Source organism: Pithys albifrons, chromosome 11 (genome assembly GCF_047495875.1).
Source record: "Pithys albifrons albifrons isolate INPA30051 chromosome 11, PitAlb_v1, whole genome shotgun sequence".
Taxonomy (NCBI): domain Eukaryota; kingdom Metazoa; phylum Chordata; class Aves; order Passeriformes; family Thamnophilidae; genus Pithys; species Pithys albifrons.
In genome coordinates this window covers 1,376,903-1,400,092 of record NC_092468.1, presented here as the reverse complement: position 1 = coordinate 1,400,092, position 23,190 = coordinate 1,376,903, and the positions used below count along the sequence as shown (strand labels likewise).

The 23,190-nt window shown below is 46.9% G+C and overlaps 1 protein-coding gene across 5 annotated transcripts in view; it reads right to left on the bottom strand.

The window, feature by feature from the left end:
• Window positions 1-23,190, bottom strand: part of STAG1 (STAG1 cohesin complex component) — a 194,606-nt gene that overhangs the window by 169,710 nt on the left and 1,706 nt on the right. The window contains exon 1 of one of the 5 annotated variants that reach the window (XM_071566922.1): window positions 19,290-19,330. The exons of 3 other annotated variants lie outside the window; for them this stretch is intronic. The gene's annotated coding sequence lies outside the window, so the exon portion shown is untranslated. Of the gene's footprint in view, window positions 1-15,224; window positions 15,291-19,289; window positions 19,331-23,190 lie in introns of those variants that run through there. One more of the 5 variants, XM_071566921.1, reaches the window with a different exon arrangement.

Below are 23,190 nucleotides of genomic sequence, written 5' to 3'. Positions count from 1 at the left end.
GGATCAGCTCCCTGAGCTGGCTCATCCCTTGTCTGCAGAGCACAGGACCAGGGCTAAGGAAGAGGTGGAAACAACAATGGGACAACAGGACCAGGAGATCTGAGCTGGCCTCAATTGCTATGGGAATGCTTGGTACCTTGCTGAAAGATCTTACAAATGAGGAAAAGGCCCAACTTCTCAAGATTTCCACTTCCAGCACATCATGCAAACGTGCTTTGTCTTTAAAAATACATATTGATGCTCAATAAATACAACTCATTACTTTTGAATCAACTGATTATGGAATTCTTTCCTAACTGAACTCTGAAGATGTCAAAGGAAAAGCAGAGTCAGATTAAGCCAATTTGGAGGCTTTCTTATAATCTTTGCATAAATAGAAAGAAAGCATCTAATTATAGCAGGTGATAGCCAGTGTCTTGCCAATACATGCAATATCCTACATAAGCATTTTCTCCCCAGAATTCCCTTACCCTGTTTGGGGGGGAGAGGACAGGGAGGGGGGAAGGGCTACCTCCTTCCTGCCTCTCCAATTTCTCATTTTTCTATCAGTATTAGTCTGCATTAACAGCCAAATCATACACACACACTCACAACACTGCCAGTGACCTACTAGAAAGTTGCTATAGCAACGACTGCTTTCAGAAATACACGTTGTGCATTTTAAGTGCCATCATAGTGTAACTCATCTGTCAATTAATAACCACGGCTCAGAGGAACACATCACATACTCCAAAAAAATTAACAAATAAACACTGAGGCTTTATGTCCACAAGAGCAAGGATTGGGAGACCCACTGCAGGCTTAGACTCACCACCAATGGAAAAAACAAACTACACATATTTAGTACCAAGATCTAACTCTTATATTTCTGTTTAAGTGCCCAAAATTCATGAAGTATGAAAAAACTTCACTGTGATCTTGAAGGGGGAAATCACTCATCTGTATCATTCAATGTCTGATTTAAACAGGTCCAAGCTACTTGTAAAATCTACTACAGGAGGGTATGGAAAACATAATTTAACAGAGGTTTCTGTTCTGTGTTTTGGGTAAAAGCCCTGTAGTAAGAAGCAATGTACTTTACAGCACACTGAGTAAACAAAAAATTGGGTATCCACTGCCGACATCACTAGACTTCATGAAAACCTGAGGTCAAGTTCTTTTTAAGATCATCATCAGGCTGAGCCTATCACACTGTCCCCCTCTCCAGAGTCAGTGATCCAGCAGTTTCTGGTTACAGCACTTGGTGATAACTGTGGGACACAAAGCACAGCCACAGTAAAGGAGCACACATGTCAAATGTCAGCTCAGAGAGAAAAAACTTGAGGGAAATAGAGGCAGCCCAGTGTAAAGCCTGACTGTGCTGCAGCACTGCCAACAGCAGCCCAGTTCCTGCTCTGCCCTCTCAGAGCCCTGCCCTGCACCTGCACGGGCAGTGCCAAATCTCTGCCTGTCTCAGCTGTGGCTCATGTGCTGCTCCTGGACTGTGCTGTGTGACCCAGGAAAGGGCAGTGCACTGCCCAGGGGAGAACACTCTCCACACACAGCAGGGCTGGGCAGGGAGCTCTGCAGAGCCTGACACCGAGCGCTGCCGGTGCCACTGAGAGGGAACAAACACTGCAGTGGTTGGGAGCTCCAACGTCACCTTGAAGTGTTTCAATTTCCTTTCTCATATCCTCTAAATCCACTTCAAATCGTTCTCTCATGTGACAAAGACAAAAAATGCTCTCCTGTTACATTTTCTGGTTTGAGATAAACACCAAGCTGACAGGACCCAGCCTTTGCCAACACTGGTGCCACCTGAAGTCCCTCTGGAGGGCACCGTGTCAGAAAACAGAGCAAACACACTGCCCAACCCTGTGCATGAGCCCAGTGAGCAGTTCAGGCTGGGTGAGCTCTGCTGGAACCTTGGGCTGGATATGGGTGTGCCACAATTCCTACAGGGACTTCCCATTTGCCATGGATTTCACACAGAGGATTTGCTAAAAGCTGAATCCCAACCAATCCTTTTGGCTTGGCTAACACGGAGCATCTTTGAAAGTCTGACCCTTACACAGATACATAAAATACATTTTGAGAGCTGAGACCAACACCTGCCCAGGCTCAGCCAGGCCAGAGGGGCATTTCTGCCTCACTGCACCTGGCACGATATTCCCGGGAGCAGGGCAGGCAGGGGCACAACCAGCCCATGGTCCACCTCCAGCCACAGCTAATCTAACACTGAGAACAGCAAGGAAAGCTCTGCCTTAAAAACCTCACTTCTCACCCCAAGATGGGAGCACATTCTCCCTGCTGCCCATGGTCAGCTGGCAGCAGTCGTGAGGCACAGGGCTAATTAAAAAATAGTGTCTAAATATGAGAATCAAGTTTCTCTGAATCTTTGCAGTGAGACACCAACAAGCACAGCTCTGCAAATTTTATAACAAGAATCTTACACTGTAATTAACTTCTTTTAAATCCAAAATTTAGCTGATCACAGCTTTAGGAATCAAACGTGATGTCCATTCCTGGCTAATATTTTTAACACCAGCATAAATGAATCTCCAATAATAAAAACACCACGGGGCAGAAGAAAAACCTGTAAAGACCAGTACTTTGAGACCAAAAGTTCAGTCACAAGACAAGTGCATGTGTGTGGCCACACTCCCCCAGAACACTCTCAGAATCCAGATCTTCCCAACTGCTTGTGCTGACACACATTAGATTTTGCATCAATATTATCCCAGCAGGTGAAACTTCTCATTCCCCAATATATACCCTGTATGTGAGGGGGTTTTCTTATTCAAAACTGTAGTTATATTGCAGCCCAACCAATCCCTCTGAGAATAAGCAAACCAGGTCATCTTTCCTTACCACCTACATTCAGTGTTACTGTTGCTCTCATTTGCTTTCCAAATCTACCTCTCCCCTCTGATTTCCCTTTATTCAGTACAAAATCCCTACTTGTCCCCCTGACACCTCCTTGGTAGCACAGGCCCCGGGCAAAGCTCACAGAGCAGCCTCAAAGCTATGCCCATTCCCAGCTCTCCATCCACACAGCCAGGCTGTGCTGCTTCCAGTTTTCCTGCTTCTCCTGTGCACCCTCACTGAGGCTGATTTCTCCCACAGACCCAAGGAGAGCACCCTGATCCCACAGACCCTCAGACTCAGCCAGAGGTGTGACACCTCCCTGCCGGGAACCAACTTCCTTCCCAGTCCCTTTTCTTCCACTGGCCCTAATGAAGGTCCCATCCTGTCCTGTTCCCGCTCCTCCCTCGTTCTTGGGGCTGTGCCCCCATTTCCATTCCTGCCACCAGGTTTACCAGCAGAACCCCTCTGAACTCCTGCTCCTCTACTCTGGGCTCAGATACTTCCTGTCTTTCCCCAGGCCTCCTCTTGTAACAGACATCTCCAGCTGAAAAATGAAATATTCACAATTTTAGAACATACTCTTTGGAAAAGTTAACTGTTACTATGATGCAGACTAAGCTGGCAAGAACACAGACTGCGGAGAAGGAGGGGAGGAGAGTGGAGGGGACCCGGCTGGAGCTTCCCAGCCGTCAGTGCGGGGGGGGACACCGTCGGTGCGGGGGGGGGGACACCGTCGGTGCGGGGGGGGGACACCGTCGGTGCGGGGGGGGGGACACCGTCGGTGCGGGGGGGGACACCGTCGGTGCGGGGGGGGGGGACACCGTCGGTGCGGGGGGGGGGACACCGTCGGTGCCGGGGGGACACCGTCAGTGCCGGGGGGGACACCGTCAGTGCCAGGGGGGGGGGACACAGTCGGTGCCGGGGGGGGACACCGTCGGTGCCGGGGGGGGGACACCGTCAGTGCCGGGGGGGGGGGACACCGTCAGTGCCGGGGGGGGGGGGACACCGTCAGTGCCGGGGGGGGACACCGTCGGTGCCGGGGGGGACACCGTCGGTGCCGGGGGGGGACACAGTCAGTGCGGGGGGGGACACAGTCAGTGCCGGGGGGGGACACAGTCGGTGCCGGCGGGGGACACAGTCGGTGCGGGGGGGGACACAGTCAGTGCCGGGGGGGGACACAGTCGGTGCCGGCGGGGGACACAGTCAGTGCCGGGGGGACACAGTCAGTGCCGGGGGGGGACACAGTCGGTGCCGGCGGGGGACACAGTCGGTGCCGGCGGGGGACACAGTCAGTGCCGGGGGGGACACTATCGGTGCTGGGACACCGGGGGCTGTGCTCCCACCTGTCTTCCCTAAAACCCCTCAGCAATAACTGGCCAAACTTTCAAGCCCAGCCTTTCTTGGGTTCTTCTCACCCCACGATGAGTCTCCAGGATTCACCCTGTGCACTGCTGCTGTCTCATGTTCCAAACAGGGACACATCACTGGGGTTCACAGGAACAGGATGTTTTACAAATCCCACCGTCCCTTCCTACAGAAGTTGCCATTGGAATTAAATGTTTGAGGTCTGACACTTATCATTGAAAAGTCATGTGGTCTTTTGGCTCCCCATTTTCTTCAGGTGGAAGTCAAAAAGCCACATCAATATCAGCTTTCATATCAGGATTCCACAAACATAATCATTTCTTACTGAATTAATACATTAGCAATAACATGAAAAATTTACTGTTTAAATTAATCCTACCCAGCTTTTTCCCAATAACCTTTTCAACATGCAGATAATTCCCACATTTTAATTCTTAAAAGATACTAGTAGTAAGGCTTTCCTTTAACATGAGGGTTGGGATTCCTTCTGTTTTGTGAACACTAAACTGTGTCAGGTTTTATTTATTAGCAAACTATGGATAATTTCCCATTTGCCATCAGCACTAAATAAAACTGAGTTTGCACTGAAGAGTTAGATTTGAAGGTGTCATATTTGACCTGAAACCTCAAATGAGTTGAACTTTCCCCCAGTAAGTCAATCATTGCTCCCGGCAAGCTGTCAAATTTCAAAAAGTGATTCTTAATACAAATAAATTGCTTTTTAAATAGAAGCAAAGTATTACTGTGTAAAATTTTACACAAAATGCAAAATCCCATCCTGCACCCCCTCACTGGTGACAGGCTGAGGGCACCAAGCCCTCTCCCCTCCCAGGGAGAGACACAACCAGAGGGGGCCAGCAGCGAAACCAGCCCCTCACCCAGGGGGCAAGAAAACCTCACCCAACTGCACTTTGTACACAGACTTCTCCCTGTCAGTGCAATAAGTGGATTTTGTGGCTTTGGCACAGTCAGGCACCATCCCACTTTAAAAACAAGGATTTGCAAGGACACATCATGAGCCCTCCAGTGAGATCCTAAATCTGATCAGCTGCTTTGGGGGGATCCTGAGGAGCTGTGGATGCATTTTCTGTACCTTCTGCTGCCTTTCCTGAGAATGTAACTGCTTTGGTTTAAACTGTGTTGGAGATTTTCTTCTAGAACATGCAAGTTATTTCTGTTCTCAGGAATTACACACTCACAAGTCTTTGCTGCCATGCTGATACACTGATAAAAGCTCTCCTTGTAGGGTTTGGCCAACCCAGACTGCTGCACATTTACTCCTTCCTCATGTTTGTCTTTTCCAGCAGTTTCACAAGCTGTGGAAACAACGAATCCTGGTTCTCCCTGGATTACTGTTCTAGAACTCTGGGTGGATTCTCCAACATGTGACAATCTACGTCCTGCTGTTGCTTTCACTTAGAAGAGAGTGCAGGAGAGAGACAGGAAATGGAGGTGGTATAAAGAGAGGAACTTTGGCTGGTTTTCTACTTTCACAAAAACTGCAGAAATTTGTCTTTTGGACACCTGTCACACCCTCCAAATTTGATTGAAATTAGTCACTGTGCACAAGAGACAGGGAGCAACTCAATCTTTCTAATGCATTTAAACAACAGGTGATGTCATACCATAAACCTCTTTAAAAACAAGACCAAAAATTAGCAATATAAAAGCATTCCAAGGTGCTGCTCTTGTCCTCTCCTGCACCAGGACTGCCACCCCCTCCTCTGCCCCACTGTCCTGGCAGGGACAGGAGCCACTCAAACACCTGCAAAGCCCCCAAGCCTTAGAAAGCCAAAGTGAGAATCATGTCTTGACATCAAATCACGGAGACCAAGAAAAGGCAAGACATTCCCCAGAAAACAGTTGTTAAAATTTTTGGATTTCCATCCAAGCAGCATGTATTTGCCAAAAATCTTCAGGCTTCTTTACTACCTCAGAAGCACTTGGAATAAACACAGATAACTAAATCTGTACTGAAGAGCTGTTCTAAAGGATTGATTTCACTGTTTCCAAACTAATAACATGTTTCTTACTTCAAAGGCTCATTTCAAAAACCTTCCAGAATATAGCACAGTTAAAAAAGTAAAAAGTCAAAATCCCAGATCTTCAGTAGCACAGGATTTAGTAGCTCAGCATTTTGTCCTTCTGAGTTGCCAGTGTTTTTATTTATTTTCATTTTTTTTCTCTGGGGGAAAAAGGGCTCAAACATCAGGGAAAGGAGGTGGTACAAGCAAAAAACCTTAGACTGGTAAGTGGCTTCAAAGAAACACAATGTCAGAGAAGAGGAAGCTGTTACTGATTCCTCGAATGATATGAAAAGCAGCGACGTGAATGGGTGACATCTCTGAATGCAGAGAGCCCAATAAATAAATCATGGTAAGAGTTTCAGATTGGAGGCTCCTTCCTGGGGCAGGTCAGGCTCGTTTGGTTTGCTGAACACCCTGACTCAAAATCGCTCCCAACGGTGTGTACACAGGAGTAGTGACAGTCCCTGCAAACCCGAGTGGAACCCCAGACAGGAAGCCCTGGATTGATCCTGGTCCTGCCAAGAGGAATGCTGGGGAGCACAGGAATGCAGTGCCCCAAAGCAGAGCTCCCAGGGCACTGCCACTGCTGCATGGAGGGTTCAGTGCAGCGGGCAAGGAAACCTCCACCTGCACAGCCAGATGTACCAAGAAGCACTTTCCCTCTAACCTGAGGAAAGGCCAACTAAACTAATGGCTTTATTTCTCAGAAATACTTCTCAAGGAAGACACAGTGAGTGTAAAACTTAGAGCAACAGAGCAAATTAAAACATGTCCAGTATTATTTGTTCAGTGACACAGCAGAAAATAAGTCTCTTATACTGAGTTTCAAAAGGAGCTACTGGACATGCCCAAACACCATTAAGGGGAGGCACTTTAACAGTGGCTAGAACAGCTCAGAATTCAATACAAATCATCTCATATTTGTTACTCCTGGAGGAAGGTAAGGGTGGTCCTTGAGGAGTCAGTGATGCCGATGCCAGTCAAAGATCAGTCATCAATAAACACAGATGTCAATGAACAAAGACTGCTCATCAATAACCACAGTCCATAAAAGAGCCTCTGCATGACCCCCTGCCCCAAAGGGCATCACCCTGAACCTTCCAACCTGCTCAGATTCACCCACAGAAGGTTTTGCTGCCATGGCCCAAATTAGGAGCAGCAAAAGCACGTGCTGGAGAAACAACACCCAAATCTGAGCTGAAAGGGACACGTGGGTAAGAAGGAAAAATCCTGATCATCCCCAGGGGAAAACGGTTAAAAAAGAAGTTGGTGCCAAAGTGAAAGGCCACACTTTATCTACTTAATCCAACTCAGTGTCACACAAAAGATGAACTACCACCTTACTAGAAGCAGGAAGGGTGGATGGCTCAAAACCACAGGCATGTAAACCTTGTTTTGAAAAGTGCCTTTTCAGGGGACAACCCTCAATATTCAGAATAACCCATGAAGTCTCTGGTGAGCTTCTGAAGCAATTTGAGACCTAGTAACTTCTCACCAAAGAGCTTTCTCCCATTTCCCAGCAGCTTCTTGGTTGCTGCTTGAGCTCATCCAAAGGCCCACCACCTGCAGGTTGGTGGGGATTTCTCTGGCTGCTCCCGTGGGAGGTTCCAGCACCAAAAGGTCACCCAGCTGCACAGGGAGCTGCCACCACCCCAGCAGCAGGAGCCACCAAGGTGCCAAAAATATCTCACCACTAAAACTGAGGAACCTGCTTGAATAGGCAGAAAAGCACAGCTTTTATTTCAGCCATGGTCTCAGAAGCTCTGAAATGGAAAAGTCCCAGAAAACACAGAGCAGGCAAAAAATTCACAATGGAGTTTCTAATCCCCTATCAACTGAAGTATAAAATTAAATAAACATGCAAAGGACTATCTTCTCCAATTTCAGTAAGGACATGGGAATATCCCAAGTTATACTATGTATGAGAGGAGGATAGTCCTGTTTCATGTTTCCTAGTTATTTAACTAAATCCAATAAAGACATGATAAGAATTTAAAACAGATTTTTCCTTTTGCATTTTCCCTTGTGAGCTGCAGCAGGATTTTTCTTTGCTCAACCTTAATAAATTTTATATATTAAAATAGCATCCTTAATTACTGCTTAGGGCTTCTATAAACTTTCAGTATTCAAATTCTATTGCAGCCATTTTAATACCCTCAATTACCTCATTCAGACTTTTTAATGCTAAATACTCTCAATTACCAAGTACTCCACCACTGCAGTTTTCTAATATTAAGACAGCTCTTTAATACTACAGATGTGACAGGTTCTCCCATTTCATGTGGCTGAGCTCACCCCACTACTTCATTATCCAGCTCGTGTTCAATGCACTCCAAATTGCTGGTGGCTCTTTTCAGCATTAATTCCACATTTGCAGTGCAGCAGGAATCGATGGCAGGCTGGGAGCGGCAGGGAAGGCGGGGCAGTCCCACCTCCTGCTCTGCACCTCAGCTGGCCTGGCCTGCTCCTGTTACCACCTTCTCCTGTCCCTGTCCTACTCTGCCTTGAAATAACGGGTTTGGAGCAGGATGGGCTGCATTTGTAACATCATAGCACGCCGTGCAGTCGGCCTGTCCCCAGCCCCTTGGGAAGCAGGACACAGTGCAGGGCTGTGCCAACTGGCCTTCCCATTCCTGCTGGGAAGAGCCAACCACAGAGGAATGTGCACTTCCAAAGCTGGGCAGCCCTACTGCCACTCCCATCATTCATTTTACACTTCTGTATCAAAAATGCTCATAAATCTGGTCTTAAGACTGCCAAGGAGAGAAAATGGAACCTTTTTTAACTAACCCATTTAGGCTCAGTGCCGTTTTCCAGGAACACTGGGAATTACTCCTGCAATGCCTATGGAAGGCACCTGTGTTCCCTGCAGGCTGAAACCTGCACTGCACTGGATACTAAGGCGGGTCTCCAACGTTTAAAATGCACATGTTGAAGATCACACATCCTTCATACCAACAACAACTCCTGAATACAGAGCTCCCAGAGAATTTGCAGGTAATTCCCATTCAATACATGGAGCAAAAACTCCATCCTTCCCTGAGTTTGAGCTTTCTACACCTGTTTTTTTTTTCCTCTTACATCTTTTCAGTAAAAAAAAGTGAAGTCCAATCCTGTCTACAACTCTGTTTCCACAGGTACCATTCCAAGCCAAGAGTGTGAGCAGGACTTGCCCTTGCAGACATTGTGACCCAACTGCAGTTCCCACCTGGCAGACCTGTGGGCACTGCAGCTTCCACAGCTCCAGTGCCAGCCCTGGACCTTCCTGGGCAGTCAGAACTCAGGGAACGCTTCAACATCTTCCTCCTTTATTCATTTTAAATATGATATATATAATATCTATACATATGACACATAATACCATGTATTTTATGTTTTATTCACATATTAACTGCAGTCAATACAGACATCTCCCAGTTCCAGATACACTGGGCAGATCAACAGAATGCAAAATTAAGTTATCAGTTTCAGGAAAATTTCTCACACCGAAGCTCAAAACATCTCTCCAGCATTCCTAGAGCAGTGCTGAGAAAATCCTGAATTCCAAGGTAAAGGAAGTTTCATGAGCTCCTTACCAAGGGGTACAAAAGCCTCTTCCACGAGTTCTCAGGTGCTCCTCAAAGGAGGGAGCCCTGACACGACCAGCAGTGAGCAGGAGTGGAACAGCAAACGTTTCTGCAAAGCAGTGGCCGTGTTCCCTTTGCAGACAGGAGCTATTTCTAACATGAAAATGCAATTTAGCAGCCACACTTGAAAAAGGGTTGTAGTTTAGAGTAGCTGCTGACCTTACTGAAACAACAGGAGAATGATCTGGGAGAATGAGTTATGAGATTAATTGTCATAGGAGGGAAAAGGAAAAGAGAATGAGATTTTAGTTCACTAGAAAAATGGGAACCAGAACACTTTTTAAAGTATCATTTTTAATGGGAAGGACTTTATAATTCTTTTTATTTGTGTTCTCTACTGTACAATTTAATTTCTAATCTGCTTACAAACTCCCAGAATGATAAAGACTTGGATAAAATTAAACCACATGACAGGGAAATGGAAGAGAAAATAAATAGCACAGTAGCTAAATACTGACTTGCAAATATAACAGCTTCCTCAAGTCAACAAATGTGTATCACAAGACCAAGGTAAGATTGAAATGAACATTTAAAGTCTGTCACCTCTTTTCTGAGCTGAGCCCCAGGTTACAGGAAAAAGGAATCCTTAAAGTCAAAAACACAGTTCCTAACTCAGAGGATGATTTTAGGGACAAACCACTGGCTGGTGAGGCTCTTGCTCCCAGTGCTGACCCATCAAGTTTGGAGCTGGGAGAAGCAAGAAAATCTGCTTCCAGTTGTTATAGCCCACATTCAGCCCTTTAGCTTCCCCTTTCAGCTGGCTGTTGTTTTGCTCTGGAACAGAGTTTCTTTTTCTTAGATTTCTTACTTTAATTTCAGATAAGAGAGCTACAAGTTTGCAAAAAAAACTCCGAACTTTCTCTTGCTTGAAAACTCAACTATGAAGTCTGTGAAGTGAGAACTCACACACAGCCACTGTGAAAAGCAGGGGCAGGAAAACTCTGGAGCTTGATCAAGGAAAGGACTCTTCAAAATACTGCACATTCTGAACAGAGCAGAGCAGAGGGGAAGCTGCAGAACTGAGCACTACAGGGATGGAACCAGAGTGAGACTGAATGGAGGTGGATTTGAACATATTAAGTCAAGTACCTTTTACACACACAGTGCCAAACCTCCAAGAGATCTGAGAGCAGTGGACTTTTTTCCTTGGATACTTGAGGGCTCTTAGAAGGGAAAGTAAGAGACTGATGATTAGGCTCTTCCTAGTCTATTAGAAAGTGTGACATATTGGTGAGACAGGAGATATGATGACAAAGATGAGCTTCCCCAGGTGGTCCGTTTGAAGAATAAAGCACTGACACTCTCCCAGCTGCAGTGACAGGGAAGAAATCCATATTCCCAGAGAGCCAGCCAAGTTATCTCAGGGCCCCTTCAATTACTGCTGGACTGGATGCTGCTCACCCAGTAAAATGCCCAGTTTCAGATGAAGCTCCCTCGGGTTGAGAGCCACAGAAATGTGTTCCCAAAGCACCACTGGCCAAGGCAGACAGCACTGTCAGTGCTGAGGGGGACACCCTTATTTATCCCCTGGTCTGTTCTGGGAGCTGCAGGGAGCACTCGCTCCAGCTGCAGGTCTGGAACAACCCCCAGTCCTGCCAGGCAGGGCCCCGGTGCTCCAGGCAGGAGCCAAACTGCTCCTGAGGAAAGCAGGGCCAAGGGTGGAGGCAGGAGAGGCTCAACAGTCCCAAGCAGACACTTGGGGTGACAGGAGGGCAGCAAAGGTGATAGCAGTGATTGTCACCTTAAAAAGAGGTGGGAAAGCACTAATTGAGAACAAAAATGCACTAAAAAAAAGATTAGGTATGTTCATCAATGTAAAACTACTAAATGAGCAAAATTCAGTGAAGCCCAGAAAACACAAGCCAGGTCCTTTGCAATTCTAAACCTTCATCCCACCTCCACCAACAGTCCCAAGACAAATCAGATTGTAAAACGCAGCAAGAGGCAGTTTCAAGATAAGCAAACAAGGAGTGAAATCCAAGTTTCAAATCACCAAGCACCCAAAACAGTAGAGTAGCAAACGAGATCTATGTCTGAAGCTATTCACTGAAGATTATAATCTGATAGGAAACAAATACTGGAATAGTAGGAGTCCAGGATGCAGACAGATAATAAATAAATGTTGCTAATGATGTCGGAACTGAAAGACTGATTTAAAACTGCCTTGTTTGGTACAAAAATATACCTACAGTTTGGAATAAAGAAAAGCTGAAATACTGTCCATGCTGGAAAACAGCTGTTTCCCAAGCAAATTTTAGGGGAATTCTGTAAAACATAGACTGTGTTCACATTAAATTGACTCCCTTTTCACCTTTGTAGCATGTTTTAATTTTTTCCCCAGTTTTTTTCTTTCCTCCTAAAGCTGCCATTATACTTTTAACACAAAAAAGCAAATCCTATTTCTGCATTGTCAGAATTCATCATGAAGATTTGTACCATGTTATAGCAACAAAAAAGCATCATTTGAAATCAAAGGAGGTGGAGAAAGTGATGCTCCAGGTATGCTTTCAACAGCTTGATGCTGAACAAACAAGGCAGCCTCCTCCTTCACGGCTCCTCATGAATATTGAAGACTGCAGATAATCAAATGACACCAGACAACTGCACCAGGAGCTGCATCAAACAGGAGGGGCCTGATTCTGCTCCACCAGAGCCAGCAGGGAGCTCCTGTGTGATCACCCAAACGTTCCACTGCACCTCCTGCTCACCACTCAGGAAACCTGCTGGGGCAAACAGCACCTGTGCCAGCTGCTTCCCAACCCCTTTCCATCCCTCATCTGCGGAAAGGATGAACCTGCCCCTCTGGGACAGGAACCAGGAGTGACTCTGGATATCCAGGCACAGGCTGAGGCACAATCTCAAACCCTGGGATGGCCCACAGGCCTTACCTGAGCTCCAAACCAAAGGAAGGGCAATGGGCCCTCGTGAAGAGCTCAGCACAACAAATCAATGAAGGACAAGCCAGCAAGCACTGCTGAACCAGCAAAGCAAAGCAGGGTGCCCAGCCTGGGCTTCCAGATAGGAACTGACAGGAGAAAGTCTACAGAGCAGTGAGGCTGGATCAGGAGGCAAAGAAACAGCATCTATGAGGAAACACTGAGAAGCTCAAATACAAACACACAGACTGTGTTAGAGATCAAGGAAAAAAAGACAGCTCATGTTCATTTAGGTACATCAGAAATAGCTCAGGATGACCAAATAAAGGCCAAAGCTATCCATAGGATGTGTCAGTTAAACACCAGAAACAAAAACCAGTCAGCAAGAATATGTAGCACTGGAATAAGCTGCTTAGGAAGGGCAGTGAAATTTCCAGCAATTAAGAAATTAGACAAGCATCTGTCAGGAATATTGTAAATTATCTTCCCCCAAGACAGAGAAAGGGATTAACTCAAGGTCTCTTTCCATTTTCTTGTTTGTTCAGTGTTATTTCAGGAAAAAGAAAGGCCAGAAAGAGCCACAAAAGTAAATAAATAAGCACTGTAGTACAAGTCCATTGTTGCAGTAAAACAAGACTGGATAGAGGTCTCTGAACACTAGTTTTAATATCCCTTAATGGCTGTAAAAGCAGGATGAATTTGGACACAGAGTTGTGTCCCTAGAGATTCCAGCAGTGCACAAAAAATCAGTGAAAAAAATACAAATAAAATAAACACATCCCGATACCTGTTCATTCATTAAATGAAACTTCAATGATGAAAGTATTTCTGGCTTATATTCTCATTATGCAGAACGTCCCATGTAAGTGACAAAAGCTTCGCAATTTTCAAAATAAACTATTGTCCCTAAAGGAAAATAATTATGGGACAAAATAATAGCATATTTCTGCTTGGCAGCCAGAGGTAGAGGCAGAGCACGTATTATATGAAGCTATTAACCACTTGAACACTTAGGGTAGTGGCCCTAAAGAAAACACACTGCAAGGTTAAACCTGTGCTGGTAACACAGGAAAATTCTCATCAGCTGCAGAGTGAGGAACAGAGATTCAGCGGACAGGATATGGAGGGGGTAGGGTGGTCTTAGTTTTTATCACATAGGATCAGGATATTTAGAATGAACAGGTGCAAAGGTATCAGAGGCACTGGGTCCCACTAGTGAGGGCACAGACACAGTGCAACAAAAAAGTCACTCAAGAGCCCCCCAACAGACGGACCTTCCGCTCGGGGGTCACAGCACAACTGGTGTGGTCCCTGCAGGGACACTCCTGCTCACCTTCATAACACACCTGGGGGCACTGACAGCTCTGACCTCCACCTCAGCAGCCACCTTTTGGCCAGGTTAGAAGCACTTCACATGGCTCTTTCATATTCCACTCTGACATCCTACACTGCCCAAGCACACAAATCCTGCTGCTTTTACTACTCTCCCATCCGGTGCCTGTTGGAGTCCGCTGGAAGATTTCATCCAAAATAAATGTTCTGTCCTAAACAAAGTTAGGGAAAACATTTGGTCATTATCTGAGACCTGAGGAACTTGTCTGCACTGGAGCAAACATGGATATAGCACCAAAGGCCCTTGGTTGACAGGACCCACCTTGGAGCAGTTTTAGGGCAACAAAGAATTGCCAGGCTGGTTTTCAAGCCTGGGGAACTCCATCTTAGCCAGGCTGGTGTGCAGGAATGGCTCGTGTTCCCACAGGACCAGACTGATGTCTGTCAGGCTCCCTTCCCTCCCCACAGACCTGCAAGGATGCAGTGGAGGTCACTCTCCATGTGGCAACACAACCTGCTCCTGGTGCAAAATCTGCAAAAAACAGTTCCTGCACTCCCAACCCAGCTACACTGTTTGGCAGACAATTATAAACCAGTCAAGCTACCAGACTTTTTTTTAAGTAACAGCCATCTAATTAAAGCCATAGAACAGGTCAACTACAGGCCTTTTAACCTGAAGCAGGAAAGCTCAGAGGAGCTTCCCACTGAAATCCATAGGAAAAAAATAAATGCACATTTACCACAGCCAAAAACCCCTCCTTAACCTCATATTCAAAAATTAATTTGAGTAAGTTCTGTTGGAACACCACAAAAACAATCAATCTGCAGCTAAAAGTGTAACACAGGAATTTCCAGCCTGGAAGGTTGGTCTGTCAGAGGAATATGTTATTTGGAACAAGATTGGAGCAACTGCCTAACAACACCCATCTCAACCACAGGCGTGCTCATCCAAGCCATCTACAACAATGTGAAAACCAAAGTTCCCCCTGAGGATTCAGAAAGTCCCATCAGCCAAGCCCCAAACAGCCTCAACTCCCAGCGAAGTAAATATAATACACAGGAGGCTGTTCTGTGTCTGAAAGTTCTGGTCTTTGTTGGCATTTAAAAGGCAAGTCTGGTGAACGTAAGATGATATTCAGATCATTTCTAACCTTCTACCAACAAGCTCTTTCCCTTCTTCCCCACAGCTTTTTGTCTCCTCAGCTCCAGCTTCTGCTCCAGGAACTCTGCCAGTGACGTCAGGGCAGGAAGAACAGGCCAGTTCTCACAGTAACCTGAGCCACTCATGCTGCTTCTGAACCTTCTCCGAGTGCCTGGCACGCAAGGAACACCCAGCGGCTTGACCAGAGGTTAAACAGGACACCTTTTCCTTACAGATGCATAAAACAAGCGAGTTCAGGGGGCCGCAGGCGCTGCAGTCTCTATGGACGACACTTTCTCCACCAGCTTGTGACAGAACAGCCTGTTTTGCCCACCCTGTCCCTTTATTTGGTGCAAAGGGACCTCGCTGTGAATTTATTTCTCCCAGAGATCTGCAGCTCAGTGTTTTTGTACATCCCCGTGATCTAATAGTTCCATGAGCACTCAGTTCCACGAGCCTTCCCCTGTGTCAGGCTCTCCTGCCAGAGAACACCCCCAGCACTCAGCACTCAGCATAAATAACTCCAGTGGCACTTGGTGACACTTCACAGTGGTGCTGCTTGTCATTGCCCAGTCCTGTGGGTGAAGAGATGGGAAGTGGGGAGCCACAAATCAGCGCTGCTTGTCCCACACTGAATGCTCTTTGTGATCACTGTCACTGAGGGCCATTATCTTTGACACGGCCTGAATGCGGCCACGAGCACAAAGAGGATCAACACGTGGCCCTCAGGACAGAGGCAGACACAATAGCTGAGCTCTGGATGGGGGTGTTATCAAAGCAAGATGGTAGGGCAAGGAAGCTCTTTGAGGGACAGGCAACAAAGGAGCTGACTGCCAAAAATTTATGGGCAAGGAAAATGAGAAAGGGTTATTCCCAGCTGTGCCTTTCACAGCAAAATGAACTCCACCCTGCCAACACCCCAAACTCAGTACAGAAAATGCTGGTGGTACCTCCTGGCACTGCAGAGACTCCAGGTTCTGCAGGAATGCTCTGGATGATGCTGAGGAATGACACTCCTGCAAAAGGCCTGACAGAAATCACCAAGAAAACACCTCAAAGTTTAGAAAAGTCTTTAAAAGTTTTGTAACAACACACTGGCCTAAGGGAAACAAAATGTCCAGGAAATCATGGCAGCAATAACTGACAATGACTCTCCCCCCTTCAAGTGTGACACTTTACTGCCCTTGATTCCTAATGCCCTGGTTTTTTCCTTCTCAGCCTTCCACCAGGACACCAACGGCCCTGAATCAACAACCAGCAAGAGGAATCAGCAAAGTAAGGCATACGAAAGGAAAAAGCTTGTCTTACCAGCTCTAATGGCCACTCAGAAACAGTGACCTCAAAGCCAAGACATTTCCAATCCAACAGCCACCTCAGGCAAGAGAATTTACATAAACCCCCCACCAGTGCTCTCAGTCCATGAGGCTGGTGCTTTATAGTCACACCAAAGCAACACAGGTGTGTAAAGACTCCCCTTTGCAAAGCAAAAGATCAGCAGGTTCTCTGGTTTCTTTTGGGGAGAAAACTGTAACAATTTACATTGAAATGCACCCCGAAAAAAAGCAAGAAATGGGGCATTTCACTTCCACTCCTTTTCTGGCAGTGCCAGAGGGTTACACCTGAAACGAGACTATTTTCTGTGTTCTCCCACTTGTACCAGCAAGGAAACCTTCAGCCAGGGCACAGGCTGTGCAGAACAGCCTCCCTCCTCTGCCACAGGTCACACTCCAGTGTTGGGGATATTTGAAAGGGCCCAACCACAAGTTCTCACTGTCGTCCAACCTACCATCCTCTCTTGCACTTCAGCAAGTGGACAGGGCTGCCATAATCCAGACTGGCCATTTTTAGTGAAACAGTACAACATTCCACATATCTGTTACTCTCTGGGTTCTGAACGTGTCCAGCATCTTGTACAACAGCACAGTAATGAGTACTTGAAACTTCCCTAAAACATTTAGAAACAGGAATTAAATTTCAGCTCCATCTTACTGCTTTGGCAGAGAAAACTGTTCCAAATGGAGCTTACAGAAACAACAGATATTAAAAAAAAAAAAAAAGAAAAACCACTCCTGACTGGGGAAGACAAAAGAGATGCACAAAGCCACAGAAGTGATGCCATTTCCTCTGAGCAGCTATACCGATCCTTTTCTGAGGCCCATTATCGGTGAATTCTGTTTGATTTCTGTAAATACAAGCAGAACAATCATCTAGCGCTAAAATAGAAAAAACCTTGAGGAGCTTAAGGAAAACACTGGAACCGTGGGACAGAAAGGAGCTGAGGAATAAATCAGCCACGATCTGTAACTCAGAGGGCAGAGCAGCCCGAACTGGGGCACTTTCCAAGAAGCCTTTCCTGAGGCTGGAGAGCTTCCCTTGCCACCTGAGCTCTGCTTGACTCCCACTGCCCTGGCCAGAGCATCAGGGACAGCAGGGCAGGGCCACTGTGGCTGAGCACAGTCTGGGAGCAGCCAGGGCAAGGCAGCCCCTCACACCTCGGCCCTGCACTCTGGGCGATCTCTGCAGCACTGATTTGCACTCCCTGTGTTGTATTATTTGCTTTACGGTATCACTGCAACCCTGCTGGTTTGTTTGAGGGGTTTTCCCAGCCCGGTATCCAACAAAACAGGCCTACAGGACTGTATTGTGTGTGCACATCCTTCTGCCTGTTCTCTTCTCCAATTCCACTATCAATCATGATCTGTCTATGAACCAATTTCCACTGAATGCAGGAAAACAGAGATCCCAAAATATATTAGTTCCTCTACATTTTAAAAAATATTCATTTCTTAGAAGAGAGACTTTTAATTCCTCTCCCAAAAGCAGTGTCCTATTAAAGTAAAACTACAGGAAAAACCAAACTATCAGACACCAAAGAAGCCACATCAGTGAACCAGAGAAACACAGCCTTCAAAAAATGCTACTGCTTGAAGCAGTGCTTACTCTTGAGCACAATTCATAGCTGTGTTTACTCCCTCACCCAACACTGATGTTACAGGGAGCCTAACTTAGCAAAAACTATTCTAGAAAATAGATCCATAGGCAGCTAAAGAAACAACTGCATTTAGACTGGGAAATCAACCTCCCTTTTGCACAGGAAAGGCAAGTTCCACAAACCTCCAGCAGTGTCTCAGAGGGGCACACACCCATGGACAAAGCCTGCTTTAATTTCCAAGGGACATTTAACAAACGGCTCTTAATTAAGCTGCCATGGCAACAACAGGCCTGGCATGGACAGGTTATGTGGTAAGGAAAGAGCAACCAAATGGGCATCTCTGACAACAGAGCAAGGCCACCAGGAAAGTCCCACAGGAATACAGGACTTGGAGCAACCCGGTCCAGTGGAAGGTGTTTCTGCCCAGGAGTGGAATGAGCTGAGCTTTAAGGTCCCTTCCAACCCAGACCATTCTGTGACACTCTGAGTATGAGCTGGAGGCCACACTTAGACACTCTCACATCTGGAAAAGGAGGAGAATGCCAACAATTTGCTGATGACAGCAAGTTACTCATGGGAAGGCAGACAGGACCAGCTGCAAAGATGGGAAGAACAAAGCTGGCAGAGGGAGCTCAGGGAAGGTGAGTTACCCACAGGAGCCCTGACCTCACACATGGTGATGGAATCCCGTGAACACAACCCCAGGGCCAGCACACACAGCTGAGAGGGCGGAACTTCCCATCTGGGCCAGCAGGGGATCCACAGCCAGCACCATTTTTCCCCCAAAATATTCTTGCCACTGACCTTGCATCACCTCTAGCAACTCCTTACTCTGATGACCTGATTCAGTTCATTCACTGGGCAGAAAAATGCCCCTCCCAAGCAGATGGGTTGGCCAAGCAGGGAATTCAGCTGGCTCAGGGAAAGGTCAGGGCAGCAGCAGCACAAGCACAAAGGAACAGGGAGAGCTGTGCAGGCTCTGGAGACAGACACAGACTCGTCTCTCAGCTGTGGCAGAGCAGCTCAACCATCTTGTGCAATGTCACTGGCAGCAAGAACCTCATGGGGTCCTAATGAACAGCCCTAGGAATTAACAATACAAAACACGCACATTTATCATTCAGTTAAGATGGAATTCATTACCCATTTCCTAATGAAGTTTCATTTTCCACTTATAAACACAAACATGTTGGTATCTTCCTGGTCCTGGGGGATTCCAGCTCTAAAAGGAGAGAGACAAAGCTTCATGGGGGGGGGAGAGCAAACAGACACTGAGCTTATTATTTGACCTTTGGTTGCAAAACCACCACCACAAGCTATGCTCTAGTATATAAAAGAATGTATCCAAGACGAATTGTTTTGATTTTTGCTATTTTATTGTAGAAAAATATTTGACATTTAGAAACATTTCTGACACACAGGACAATCCCTATGTAACTCTACAAAGGAATATCTTCTATGAGCTGAACAATCTGTCAACACTGTGTTCACTCAGCAAACCTGCCAATATAATACAAGTCTGCTATATGGAGAGTTACAGAATACAGACTTATTAGATTTATTTACAGAATAAATAACGTATACGCCGCTGACACCCTGCACAGCAAGGAACAGTTGGCTGGATGGTGCCTCATGCTGCTTTCTAGTTAAAACATTACTTTTGGGAACCACCTGAAACAACCTGCTCTTCAGCTGAGGCAGGACAGGTTAAAGAAATCAACCTCCGGCTTTTAATTCTGAAATAAAAGATCAATCACTGTGTGGCTGGAACTCACACTACGCTGCCACATCAAGCTCTTGTGCCCAGTAATGCTGAGAGCTGTGGCTGAGAGGCCTCTCCCACCAAAAGATGTGCAGCCAATGCCCTTTTGTGTCTTTTAAAGCTGAGACTCTCCGTACCCAGAGGTGGGAGCACTGGCCAAGAGCACTCAGGGGCCTGAAGGCATGGAAAGCCTTGTATTTGCACCAATTGTACCAAATTTGGAACTGCCTGCATTTATAAATGGGCATTTCCTCCAAAAATATTCCAAAATTAAAGCAGAGTTACCAGATTTAACAAGTTGATGTCGAACCCACAGTCCAGAGCAGGACACACGTGACAGTTTGGGCCCTGGTGAATCTATTGTCCAAGGCCTCCTGCCACCTCCAGCACACTGTAATCATTAAACAGCATTTTCCAAAATCCCAAAATGCCTGTGGAGATGCAAACGAGGAAATGCTGCAGAGCTGCCAAACCCAGCACAGTTCCTCGGAGCTCCTGGGCATTGTCTCACGAGTGACACAAACTGCCACGTGCTGAAATCACTGCCTGCAGTCAGACTTTCCACAGGACATGGCAGAAATTAGCCAGTGGCTACAAAATCACAGCCAAGAAGATTCCCCCTGCAGCTCCTTCCCGTCAGCTCTTTCACCCAGCTGAAGGTGGGGTTTGCCTTTCAAAAAATCAGAGTGCACCTCTGCAAAACAACACTTGGTTTTGGAAGTGTATTTGGAGACTGAAAAGTTGCACAGAGGGTCATAATAATGCTCTCTAAACCACCTATTTTCTCAGGGAATAAAGAAATGTGTCACTGTGTTCTGATCACATACTGAACACCTAAACCAACAAAGTTACACCAGTGTGGAAAAGCAAAATACTGAACGCCGCTGGTAACAACAAAACAATTTTCTGCTCGTGAATTCAAACTTTGTAGGCTTTCTCTTTCTTCTCCAGAAGGAAAACCAACTGTGTCCTTTCTATCTTTAGCCAAGCGAGCAGACACAGTGGCACTGCAAGCAAGCAGAGCTTCAGAGCTCCACTGGGAAATGACAGTGACTCCAAGTGAATCCCAAAACTTTGAATAAAGCATGAAGTATCTTGCAGATGTTGGTTGGCATTTTAAGTCCTGAAGCCAGCACAGCAGATTTAGATAAAGCACTTCCTTATCTTGGCACCACATCCAGCATAACCTCCTGGGTCTGACCCCAAGCCCAGGCAGGCAAAGCCTCACCCCCACACCGGGGCACTCCAAGGTGCAGCACAGGGAGAGCCGGGGCCAACCACCCACCCAGCAGTGCTGCATCCAAATTCAGGCTTTAACACTCCTGCACAGCTTCAGGAGAGAGTGTGCAGCTCTCAGTATGTCTTGTGTTCCCTACAGAACTGCCACTTTGGAATTGTCAGCAGGGTGAAAGTTCATTGTGCATGTTACCAGAAAACAGATCACAAAAATAAAGGCATGATCTTATCCCAGTAAAAGGATTTTTCTTAGACAGTCATCACAATTTAGCATTTCAATCCCACTGCATCCATACACTTCTATGAGCTCACGGGCCTACTAAAATACTATTTAAATTACCAGTATTTAGCCACCTTATATCAAAGGAAGTCTTTGCAACACAGGGAAAAAAAGGGAGAGAATCCAAAGGACAAATTTGAGGGACATGTCCTTTCAAATTAGAAAATACTCACTTATTGAGTTTCTGACTATCCCAAGGAACTCATTTGGTCAATGTATCCAAATATTTAATGTTCACAAACCTTTTCAACTATCAAAAGGTGCACTGCAGTTGCAGAAGTCCCATACAAGTCTGCCCAACATAAGGGCATGTTATGGACAGGGACAGGAGCTGAAAAGCTCAGAGACCCCAGACCAAAGTTCCAGTCCCAGGGTTTCAGCTGCCCCCACAGCTTCTGAGCTCAGTGTGTCGGGTGCGGATGTTTGGCCATAAAATGCTGCCTCTCACAGTGACCTCATCAGCCTCAGCACGTACCTCAGGAACCAGCAGAGCCCGTGGGCTGCCAAGGGCCCAGCCCTCTCACACAGGGTGGGGGACAGGGTGCTCTGAGCTCCAGAGCTGGCACTAACTGTTCCTGAGCTCTGCAACAGACCTTCCACTACCCACTCCCACTGCTGTAAAGCCACACGTGGGCCCATGAGCAGCAGCAACCCAGAATTTCAACTCAACACTCCCTGGTGAGCAGCCAGTAAAAATTACATCCTCTCAGATTAATCACAACCCTGAAGTGAGTCCTCCTGCTCACCAGGAAATCCTGCTGCATCACGGGTTGGCTTGTCATTTCCAAGCCCTCTGCACCCACTATGTGTACTTTTCTCAGGCTTTCTATCAAAAAATCATCACAGCTGAGACAGAAAGAAAGAATAAGGTGGCTTCTAATTCTGTAAAAGAACTTCTTCACATGGTCAGAACACCTTGCCACAGACAACCTGCATAGTGCCTTGTGGCCCTGTGACTTGCTCGTGGATGGATGAAACTGTAGGAACACTCAGCAAATGTCTTTTCTATCTCACCAGACAAGGCAAGAGTGCTTTGGATTAGAGACCCTGGACTAACCCTTCTGCCACACCACCCCTGGCACCAGTGTAGTAACATGGAGCAGTTGAGCAAGTCTTCAGCTGCTTGAACCCAGGCATTAATGTCACCCATGGCCCCACTGCAGGACACAATTGGGAGCAGTTGCATCAGTGGTGTGACCTGAAGAAGTTTTTCGTTCCTCACAACTTAATAGATGCCATCACTCCAGTAACTCTGCACAGCTGCAGGATTGTGTGGAACACAACCGAAATAATCAATACTTACAAGCCAGCTCAATTTAGTTTAATTAAACTCAAACTGTCTTACCAGAAACTAAGTTTTTTGACACTGGTATTAACAGTCACATCCCTTTAAGTCGCTCTGTGGACACCACAACTATGTTCTTTCTCCCCAGTCCCTCTCGGTCCCCGCCGGCGCTCCCGCTGCCCGTCCCGTGGCAGGAGCGGGGCGGAGGCAGCGGGTGGTGCCCAGCACTGCCAGCACCGGGTCCCGGCACCGGCCCCTGCCCTGCCCCGCACCTCTCTGCGGTGTCAGAGCGCAGGCTCAGGACCCCCGTGGCGCTCGGCCCCTGCCCCTGCCCCGCTCGGAGGGCACTGCCCGCGCTCGGCTGCCCCGAGGGCTCGGACCGCGGCCCCGGGACCCCCGGCCGGTGCGGCCTCCCCGGGGCGGCCGCTCCGGTACCGGGGGATGAGCAACAGGAGCGGGGCGTGCCCGGCCCGGGCCGCTC